Source organism: Nicotiana tabacum, chromosome 15 (genome assembly GCF_000715075.1).
Source record: "Nicotiana tabacum cultivar K326 chromosome 15, ASM71507v2, whole genome shotgun sequence".
Lineage (NCBI taxonomy): Eukaryota > Viridiplantae > Streptophyta > Magnoliopsida > Solanales > Solanaceae > Nicotiana > Nicotiana tabacum.
In genome coordinates, this window is record NC_134094.1 from 91,589,821 (window position 1) to 91,599,263 (window position 9,443).

A 9,443-nucleotide genomic window follows, 5' to 3' on the forward strand; every position below is an offset into this window, starting at 1 on the left:
TCAAAATATATTTTATGAAAGAAGATGACAGGAGATAAAATTTATAATAGAGATCAGTGAAACTAATCTGTTGTTGGTTAATTGAATAGCATAGGAAAATCGACTCTTTGTAGATGTAAATAAGCATGTAAAGACTTTTTAGAAAATTATATAGATTAATAATTAGAGCAAGGGTAAATTTGGAAGGAAAAAAATTAATGCCTTCTTGGTTTTTTAAAATGACAGTTATTTTGGATCATTTTTGGGGCTTAAAAGACTTTTAAAGTGTACCGTAGGTAGTATTTCATTGAGTCTTTTTTCATTTTTCCTTGCCTGGGTTGGTGAGGGGCAAAGTTTTGGTGGCTAGCATACTGATTCCATTTCCTTACATTTACTATTTTCCTGTAGCATTAAGTAATTCTGCAGAGGCTTTTGTACCTTTTACTATAATAGGTCCAGAGTAGGGGTGGGCATAATACCGGCCGAATCGAAAACATCGGCCGAACCGTGAATTTCGGTTTTTCGGTTGGGGCACAATGTTTAAATTATTAATTTTCGATTTTTCGGTGCGGTTTACGGTTTTGGTGTTTCGGTTAAACCGAAAAATCGAATTTTTGGGTATTAGTTAAGAAAAATAGGTTTGAGCATGTGAGTTATTTTGAGAGTCCAAAACTTATTACCCATTTCAGGCTGAAGCCAATAGTCCAATACCCATTTGAACTTTGAAGCTCAATTTACCCAAACTTACTGTACTGATAGTCTGATTATACGTTACACACTTACACTTAGACCTTAGTCACTTACTTTTCATTTCCCAAAACCTAAATCAAAAATTAGATTTAGGGTTCTTCCTCAGCTCCTGTCTCTGCTGTGACTGCTGCCTTCTTCCTCAGCTCGGCTGTGACGCCTTCTTCCTCAGGTTAGTGCGACTTCTTCTTAGTTCTGAGTTGAGTTGGGTCCAGTGTCGTTTTGTAATTTTTCTCACTGTTATTGTCATTTTGGCCGAACTTTCTGATAGAGTTTTTGGTGGAAAAGGTGTTCAAGATTTCTTTGGTTGATTTTTTATTAAGATAAGGCTTCTTTATTTGTGTTTTAGTTCTTTTTTTCCTTGGAATAATTTTGAACAATTCTTTTCCCTTTTATTGTTGCAAAAAAATGTGATTGAGAAAACTCTAGTATATGAAAGCTCAAAGTCAAGTTTAAGTTTATGAAGAAAGAAAATGTCTTAGTCTATGGTGTCGTAGTAATTTTGTTAATCATATCACGTTAACTCCATTTTCCCGATTTAGATGACAATGTTCCTGTTATATCTGGATTTGAGGTCTTTTCTTAGGGTGGTGTTTGTCTCCACTAATAAAAAACCAATCTTTTTTGAGAAAACTATATTCAATCAACAAGCAGCAACATCTCTGAAGTTAAGGACATTTCAATTAGTACTTCCTCTTTTGCTGCTGTGTTCTGTTTGCACTGAAAGCCTCTCTGTTCTCTGTGTGCTTGTTCTCTATTCTTGGTTTCATTTATAGTGTAGTTTCAAATATCCTCCTCTTTAGTAATCACCAAAATGTTACACTAGTTTCTTTTGATGACTTTGCAGTTTGCAGCATTTCCAGGCTTGTTTATTGCATGATAACTGAGAATATATCCTCAAATACCTGGGCACCTTCTTGTAACAGTGGCATGATTCCTAAACGCAGAAGACAAGAATGGGATGCTGTCTTCTCAAGTGTATCCCAGCTACGGCGAAAAAATGTCTAAATTTTTTGTTAGGGATGTAGGAGGTTCTAACTTGCACTAACTAGTTCACACACTTTCTCCATATGTCTATCGTGTGTCAAATCTCATCTGAATTGGCCTTACTTCTTGAGTTTTAGTGCGGAGACTGCATAGTTCATAGCTTTTTGTTTGCCAAAGGAGTAGGCAAAAGTTGCTCACCTAAATTATGTTCAAGATGTAGTATGGCATGTTCTTGGTCCCTCGATTGTTTAGTTAAACTCTTATTTATTTTGAAATTAGTTTCAAGACCTGCTTTATGAACTATTAGCCTGTAGATTTTGAGCATTTAGCTAGGACTAGGATATATATTTGAGAAAATTGTAAGGAGAGTACGAAAATACTGGCTATCAAGTACGAGAGAGGGCTAAATGCTTGTGAAGTTGCACCATATTGGTCTTGTGTTGGAGAAAAATGATGATTTTTTATCATTCATTAAACACCGTCATTATCATGAGAGTGATATTGTCAGCAAATAAACAATGGTATGAGAACTGACAATATCACTCTGCCGTTGTCTTTCTCTGTTGCCTCCTTTAAGAGAATTCTATCTCAAAATGATAATTTGCTGGGCTGAACGAACAACAAATAAATTCCAGCCTTGTTTATTGCATGAGAACTGAGAATATCGTCTCCGTTATATGCAATCGATGTTGGACCAATATCTGCTTTTCTATTCATTCATTATGACAATCTATTTCCTTTTTCCAGAGAAGCATAAAATTTCTTTGAACCGTTTAAAACCGAAAAAATAAATCGGAAATAACCAAGCCGAACTTTGAAAAAATCGCACCGAACCGTAAATATTTTAGTTTGATTTGGTTATTAATATTACAAAACCAAAAACCGATAAACCGAACCGTACTTTTATAATAACCGACCGAACCGACCGACGTCCACTCCTACTCCAGAGACTCATAGCTGGTTCACAAAGCATGCTCGAAGATCGTGCTTATTTAGGCAAACCTGTAAAAATTCGTCTGCTAAAAGAGTTCCGTTGAAGTATATTGTCAGAGATAGTGACAGTGTTTCGAAGCAGAGGAAAGGAAGGATTCTGAGAAGCCTAACGTTAGGATGGAATGTTCTGATGAAAACACGGTAGGAAAGGCTTTCTTTTCTTTGGTGCAGAACAGTAACCAGCCTTGTAGCTAGAGTCCTTTTTCAGGACACGCAAATAACAAATGGTGGATGTCAGTCATGTCTCCTTCTGAAGGACAAGCTATATCCTGGACCTGGAGTCATGAGTTCAGTTTGTCGAGGTTATGGGCCTCCAGGATCGACTCCAATGGTGGGAAATCTTTCTGTATACGGTCAAAATCGATTCGAGTCAATCGTACGGACTGATCGAGACGATAATATTTCGATCAAAGGATATCCGCATGACAAGCTCGGTCAAGATCCGAAGTAAGGGCGGCGAACTTTGAGCTCTAAGACCGATCAAATGACAAGCTCGATATCATTATCGAACCCATATCCAAATCGAACTACGAGGCAAAGCGGAGATTATCGAAGATGCATGGACCAACCAACATTCATCCTGAATACCGAGACCCCAAGTCAGAATCGAGCTCGGACCAAGCCCGAGGGCTCGATCCAACACCGAGCTCGAGCCAGTATCGAGCTCGCAGATTAGGGCCGTTGCAACCGCACTATGGGAGAGAACCTTGGCGGAAATCGAGGAAAAGACAATATATAATGGGCTCTCCACTGCGTATTTTTTATTGTATATAAAGTAGGATCTCTCTACTATAAGAGGGATGGCAACAAAAGATCACGGGGTAGAAAAAGATAATCCCTTGTGCTTGTTTGACTCATTCTTTTTCTCACTATTTTCATTCTCATGGTTAAGAATACACATATTTTTATTTCTCTACACAATTTATATCAAATTATATCGAATATCCTTAGAATCATATACAAATCTAACGTTATCCGATTTTTCGTGTAAACAGTTTGGCGCCCACCGTGCGGCTAAGGGTAATAGTGGTTGTTTGATACAAATCTGCAATACACACCAGTTTACAACTTTAGATCAACAATGGCAAACCCTCGATTGATGGCTATACCTATCGACCATGAAGCCGACCTTCAAGATGAAACCAACGACTTGACACCCAGGGCCGGAAGGCGAATGAACAATGTCACCGAAGATCGAGTCGAAGTACCGCTAGATGTCAATTCACAAGTGGCTCTTGAGGTGAACCAACGTTCCGAACCGGAAAAAAGTATTCAGGGCGGTACTCGATCCATAGCTCGAGACACCCATAACGTGGAGGAGATTGAAGTCAACTTACGGGTGATCTTCGAGATGTTACAAGCCCAGCAAATAGCGATAGCTCAGTTGCAGAGCCAAACTCAGGAACGAAGCAGGCCGAAGCCCAATCCGCTTCGAGAAATCACCCACAGAACGGAACCAGCCATAGTGAAGTCACACGAACCAGAATCGGGGACTACTCCCGAAATTACTAAATTGCTCGAGGAACTCACAAAACGAGTCGAAGCCAACGATAAAAAAGTAAAAACATATAATTCCAGGGTCGATCAGAACCCGGGAGCTCCACCAATGATAAAAGGTCTAGATTCGAAGAAATTCATTCAAAAGACTTTTCCCTTGAGTGCAACCCCAAAACCAATCCCCAAAAAATTCCGTATGCCAGAAATACCCAAATATAACGGAATGACCGACCCCAACGAGCACATCACTTCTTACACGTGTGCCGTCAAGGGATTGATTTGGAAGATGATGAGATCGAATCTGTATTATTGAAAATATTCGGTGAAACCCTGTCAAAAGGGGCAATGGTATGGTATCATAATTTATCATCTAACTCTATTGATTCATTTGCTATGCTTGCAGATTGCTTCGTAAAAGCACATGCCGGAGCCATAAAGGTAGAAACCAGAAAGTCGGACATGTTCAAGGTAATACAAAAGGATAACGAGATGCTAAGGGAGTTCGTAGCTCGTTTTCAAATGGAACGAATGGATCTGCCACCAGTCACAGACGATTGGGTTGTTCAAGCTTTCACTCAAGGTCTAAACGAGCGGAGTTCGATGGCTTCACGGCGGCTGAAGCAAAATCTGATCGAGTACCCATCCATTACTTGGACCTATGTGCACAATCGATATCAATCCAAAATAAGAGTCAAAGATGACCAGTTGATTTCTAGGTCCGTTACGAAAAAGCAAAAGTCGACCAGAGATCGATACCATCCATGTAGCGGAAACGATACTACTGCTGAGTATCCGAGGCCTCTTTAAAATCAACCTTGTATACTAGGGGGCTTTATTATTGAACGCATCTGTGATGATTATCAAGTTCGGTGCAAAGGAAGTTACTTCGTTATTTCATGACAAACAACGTCTCAACAGGAAACGTTGTAAGAGCCAAATGGTCAAAACGAACCATGCTTATGTAGTTGGCCCGAGCCCTGATGCAAAACATGAACCCATGTATAATGATTTGCAAAGAAAGCCATCTTCTTTACCGATATTCTATGTTCAAGATTTACTATGCAAACAGGATTGAGTTTGAGCAAGCGCTCACTCGATCATTACGCCTACGGGCTACATTATTTCAAGTTTGAATCATTCACTCGACTACAAAGCCCATGGGCTACTTTTATTTCTAGTTCGAGCAAGCACTCACTCGACCATTATGCCTATGGGCTATATTATTTCGAGTTCGAATCATCCACTCGACTACTAAAACCTACGGGCTACTTTTATTTTAAGTTCGAGAAAGCACTCACTCGACCATTACGCCTACGGGCTACATTATTTCGAGTTCGAATCATTCACTCGACTACAAATCCCACGGGCTACTTTTATTTCGAGTTCGAGCAAGCACTCACTCGACCATTACGCCTACGGGCTACATTATTTCAAATTCGAATCATTCACTCAACTACAAAGCCCACGGGTTACTTTTTGAGTTCGAGCAAGCACTCACTCGACCATTATGCCTACGGGCTACATTATTTCGAGTTTGAATCATTCACTCGACTACTAAGCCTACGGGCTACTTTTATTTCGAGTTCGAGAAAGCACCCACTCGACCATTACGCCTACGAGCTACATTATTTCGAGTTTGAATCATTCACTCGACTACTAAGCCTACGGGATACTTTTATTTCGAGTTCGAGCAAACACTCACTCGACCATTACACCTACGGGCTACATTATTTCGAGTTCGAACCATTCACTCGACTACTAAAGCCTACGGGCTACTTTTATTTCGAGTTCGAGCAAGCACTCACTCGACCATTACGCCTACGGGATACATTATTTCGAGTTCGAATCATTCACTCGACTACTAAAGCCTATGAGCTACTTTTATTTCAAGTTCGAGCAAGCACTCACTCGACCACTAAGCCTACGGGCTACTTCGATCATTACGCCTACGGGTTGCATTGCATCGAGTTCGAATCATTTACTCTATTACTAAGCATGCTGGCTACTTTTATTTCGATTTCGAGCAAAACTACTCATTTTCTTCGAGTTAAAACGAACACTTGACTATTTAAGTTGAAGGATGTTCGAGCTCGATAAAGCGAAGAGGACTACCCACAAGGCCCGAAGGCAACAAAGATTTAAATTCAAACTATCTATTCAGTTTGAAAGGCTATTTGTCTTCAAAAAGAAGAAAGATTTATATTTACAATTTTTTTGTATAGAGGCGGCTACTCTTCCAAAGGGAAGTTCTTTATACAAAAGCCGAAAGCGGTATCAAAAGAACGCAGCGATCGACCTAAGGCCCTAAATGACTCAATCTTCATCGGAGGCCGTATTCTCGGCATCATCCTCGTCTTCAGACTCCCCCGAGTCATCGGAGTCCTCCTCAGGAAAGGCCAACCTCCGAGCTTTGTTCTCTTCTGCCCTGGCGACTTCGATCTCGGCCCCAACATCGAAGCCGTGAGATCTGACCTCCTCGAGAGCCTCTCTCCGAGCCTGCCACTTTGCATGTTCGACCATGCTCGCGGCTTTGGTTTGACTAACCTCGACATCGATCCTGAACTGAGCCACTTTGCCATCGGCTCTTTTGTTGACCTCGACTACTTCAGATCTGGACACTTCGAGTTCTTTGGCGAAATCTGCTTTATCTAAACTGGCCAAATCCAACTGATGCTGAAGCTCTTTCATCTTTTCAATCAGCCCCAAAATATTTTCTTTCACAGATCGAAGTTGGGCATCTGAAAGCTCCAACTGAGCTTCGACGACTTCCTTGTTCGATGCAAGTTTATCCATACACTTTTTAAATTCTTCTGCCTCGGCCATCAGCGCATCTACCTGTGAGTTAAGCCGTCCAATCTGCTCGATCCTCTGCCGCACCTGCAGAATCGGATCGTTAGTGGTTATCTCTTTTTCATCTTCACTGTCATGGAACATGCAGAATACATGCTCAGCCATCTCCTCATGCTCTTCCCGAGCCGCTGTCAAATCTACTCGAAGTTTTTCACTAAGAAGCCTGTACGAGTCACTCTTCTCAGTGAGGCTCCGAACCTCGGCATTATGCTCCTCCCTGATTCGAAGAAAGGCCTCGTGATGCAACACCGAAGCCTGCAAACAAAAGGAGAAACATTAAAATTACCTGCAACTTTGTGTAACAGAAGCGGCGAAAACGCCATCAGAGTTACCCGATTCAAAGCATGTTGGGCCTTATTGAAGAGACAGCGGGCCCCACCGCATTCATCACTGATTGATCTTCTTCGGTCACCAAGGACCGAAGGTAACTGGCAATCCCCACAGGGGAAGAAAAGATTCGGGTATCAGCAGGTACGGAGAGCACTATCTTCTGCCTTCGGTCGGGATCGATACTCGGGGCCGAAAATCGGTCCACCAATTTATGAATCGATGAAGGCTCGGTGGAACCCGACCACGACGCTTTTTTGGGTACCAGCATTCCACTGAAACCAGTAACCTCCTCTGAGGCACTTGACTCGAGCCCCTCCACAAAACCGTGGATATCAGCCGACTCCTGAATACCCTCATAGGACCGATCCTCCAACATGACGACCTCTCGAATCATGGCATCCAAAATTTGAGGGGATCCGCCAATGTCAACTATCCTGAACTCATCCCTTGAAATATCTTCTACTGCCTGAGAAGATCCACCCTTGGTATCCCTTCCAATCATCTTAGCTTGAGAAGGGATAATCTTGGCTTCTTGTTCTCGGATTATGGCCAAGGTTCCCCGATCTGCTTCCACCAAATTGGAAGACTGTTGAATCACAACATTAGCCCGTACGCAGGCTAAATTCTCCTCTCCTTCTTCGGGCTCGTCCCTTGAATGGCGGACTGCTTCCGAAGACATAACACTAGGGGCCCCCTTCGGCTTCCGAGATCTCTTATCCGGTTTCTTCTTTTCCGAGTTCGAGGAGCCCGATACGTCTTTTCTCTTCCTTTCTTTCACCTGCTTCGGGATAGGAACTTCTTCGCCACCAGACGTCGGCCTCATGACTACATCTTTCCCAAGTCCTACAAAAGGGAAGAGGGAGATTTACCATACAAACCGATGAAGAGACAAATCGACAAAAAGATTTATCATGACTCCTGGCCTCCCATCGACCCTTTGATAATTCGACCCAAGCACGCTCAAAGTACAGTCTCTGCAACACCAGGATTTCGACCCATTGCCTAAGATCCGGGATCGGTTCCGGCATTCGAGCTATGGCTATGATAAGGAAAAATGGATCAGCAAAATAAAAAGCAATCACAAAATCAAAACGGGCAAAGAGGAACGTTTACTCACGGCTCATATTCCATTTCTCGGGAAATGGCAAGTTACGGCAGGGATCAGATCCGAGGTTCTGATTCGAACAAAACGTCCCATCTAACCCCGATCCCGGGTCTCGTCTATGCTCGAGAATAGCGCTTTGGTTGCTCGGCGAGCAAGCTTGATCAGCCCTCCTCGATAAAGTCGGGGACTATAAAGACGCATAATATGATCGAGGGTGAAGACACGCCCCTTGACCTTGCTCGAGAAAAATCGAAGAAGAATCACTATCCTCCAAAAGGAAGGGTGGATTTGGCCGAGGGTCACATCGTACCTCTTACAAAAGGCAACGATGACAGGGTCTAAGGGTCCCAACGTGAAAGGATAAGTATAAACACTTAAGAACCCTTCGACGCACGTAATAATTGATTCATCGGGTGATGGGATTACTACGAATTTATTATCCGAGTTGCATTCTTGTATGACTTTATCGAGAACTTTTTCGGTGATTGAACATTGATACCTCGACATCGGCTCACACCGACCCGGTATCGGAGAAGGATTTTCAATTTTAAAATCGGCTACGGTCGAACATCCAACCGGAACAAATTCCTCAGGGCGGGGCTCTTCCACATCCTCGCCACCAGTAGGTCGAGATGAAGAAGCGATCTCTTTTTGCGGAACAGTTTTAGATGTTTTTGCCATTTAAAATTTCATAAACAAAGGACGGAAGTATTTGGTGTTCTAAGGAAGAATTTGCAGTAAAACTCACAGGTTTACAAGCAGAAAACTCAGAAAAGGAATTTGCAAAATTTGGAAGACTGAAGACATAAAATGATGAATGGCGGAAGGAAAGGCTATTTATAAATTGAAGCAATGACGGTTCAATATCAAAGGTGGCTGACCACCGTCTGACACATTAAATGCCTCGATAAAACCGAACCGATGGGACAGCTATCACATACGTCCTGGTCGGGAT

At 42.2% G+C, this 9,443-nt stretch overlaps 1 long non-coding RNA gene across 1 annotated transcript; it reads left to right on the forward strand.

Moving 5' to 3' along the window:
* The first annotated feature begins 365 nt into the window (after positions 1-365).
* LOC107824793 (uncharacterized) lies at positions 366-2,009 on the forward strand. Its single transcript, XR_001656941.2, has 2 exons — positions 366-898; positions 1,574-2,009. It is a non-coding gene; the product is annotated as an uncharacterized LOC107824793 (long non-coding RNA).
* Positions 2,010-9,443: the final 7,434 nt, after the last annotated feature.